A 2,293-nucleotide genomic window follows, 5' to 3' on the forward strand; every position below is an offset into this window, starting at 1 on the left:
AAGAGTAGCTGCTGCCTTGGCAGGAACTAATGGGGATCCACAATAAACCCCAGGAAGAGTAGCTGCTGCCTTGGCAGGAACTAATGGGGTTCCATAATAAACCCCAGGAAGAGTAGCTGCTGCCTTGGCAGGAACTAATGGGGATTATAATAAACCCCAGGAAGAGTAGCTGCTGCCTTGGCAGGAACTAATGGGGGATCCATGATAAATACAATTGAATACAGTTAAAATTGTATATGACGCACATCATTGTCCATTTTTGTCACCCTGAGAGGAGAGGTTGCTTCAGGACAGGTACAGGAGGTAGCAGTGTTTTATAACATTATCAGGTTTGGTAAATCCCTCTCCAATGCCAGCAATGACAGAAGCAGGATTACAAATTATTCATGTTTAATCTATACATGTTATACAAATCATAGAATGCATAGTTGGTTATTGCTTATACTCTGAACGCTCCACCCCTAACTGCAAACTATGAATCTTGAACACGTTGTCGTATGAAAGCCCATGTGGGCGAGGCATTCTGAAGATGCTCGACACTTATAATAACAAGAATCAAAATCCATCTCCAATCCTGTATAGAATGTTTTGGGAATTAAATGACGTCATCGAACATTCCTATAGAACGTTGTCTGTCTAGATGTTGTTTGGGAACATTATCCACGGGTGTTATGGGGTAATATTCATGTTATAATTGAGGGTGTGGTACCACAAGAGCTGGTACAGAGGCTCCCTGGTCTTCTCCGTCTCCACGGATACGGTGACCCTGTGTTGCTGTGGCAACATGATGTTAGACAGCTCCACCTGTTGGATCATCTTCACCTTCTCAGCATTACGACACCGTTTTTAATTTTTTTATTTAACAAGATGAGTCAGTTAAGAACAAATTCTTATTTACAATGACGGCCTACCAAAATGTAAAAAGGCCTCCTGTGAAGACAGGGGCTGGGATTAAAAATAAATGACAAAACACACATCACGACAAGAGAGACCCCACAACACTACATAAAGAGAGACCTAAGATGACAGTATAGCATTGCAGCACCACATGACAACAACATTGAGAGCAACATGGCAGCAGCACAACATGGTAGCATCACAACATGGTAGATTCACAACATGGTAGCAACACAACATGGTAGATTCACAACATGGTAGCAACACAACATGGTAGCATCACAAAACATGGTACAAACATTATTGGGCACAGACAACAGCATAAAGGGCAAGAAGTTAGAGACAACAATACATCACGCAAAGCAGCCACAACTGTCAGTAAGAGTGTCCATGATTGAGTCTTTGAATGAAGAGATAAAACAGTCCAGTTTGAGTGTTTGTTGGAGCTCGTTCTAGTCGCTAGCTGCAGCGAACTGAAAAGAGGAGGGACCTAGAGATGTGTGTGCTTTGGGGACCTTAAACAGAATGTGACTGGCAGAACGGGGGTTGTATGTGAAGGATGAGGGCTGCAGTAGGTATCTCAGGTAAGGGGGAGTGAGGCCTAAGAGAGTTTTATAAATAAGCATCAACCAGTGGGTCTTGTGACGGGTATACAGAGATGACAAGTTTACAGAGGAGTATAGAGTGCAGTGATGTGTCCTATAAGGAGCATTGGTGAAAAATCTGAGGGCCCAATGGTAAAGAACATCTAGCCACTCGAGAGCACCCTTATCTGTCAATCTATAAATTACGTCTCCGTAATCTAGCATGGGTAGGATGGTCATCTGAATCAGGGTTAGTTTGGCAGCTGGGTTGAAAGAGGAGCGATTACGATAGAGGAAACCAAGTCTAGATTTAACTTTAGCCTGCAGCTTTGATATGTGCTGAGAGAAGGAGAGTGTACTGTCTAGCCATACTCCCAAGTACTTGTATGAGGTGACTACCTCAAGTTCTAAACCTTCAGAGGTAGTAATCACACCTGTGGGGAGAGGGGCATTCTTCTTACCAAACCACATGACTTTTGTTTTGGAGGTGTTCAGAACAAGGTTTACAAGGTTAACAAACATGATATAAACATGACCAGAAATCTATTAGTTTAAGTGTTATAAACTGTACATGATACAAAATGGTTGATCATAATTAAATCTAGAGGAGTGTTCTATAATGTGAATGTTAACCTCTGCGTGAGCTCATTTCCCAGTGATCCATTTGTAAAGACTGAGAACTACCTGGGAGTAGTCTGCTTCTGACACCCCAGGCAGGGTTCTGAGAGAGGGAGAGAGGGAGAGGGAGGAGAAGGAGGGCAAGAGAATGGAGGGAGAGGCGGGAGAGAGGAGAGAGAGGGAGAGAGGGAAGA

This window comes from Salvelinus sp. IW2-2015, linkage group LG4q.2, assembly GCF_002910315.2.
Source record: "Salvelinus sp. IW2-2015 linkage group LG4q.2, ASM291031v2, whole genome shotgun sequence".
NCBI classification, from domain to species: Eukaryota; Metazoa; Chordata; class Actinopteri; order Salmoniformes; family Salmonidae; genus Salvelinus; species Salvelinus sp. IW2-2015.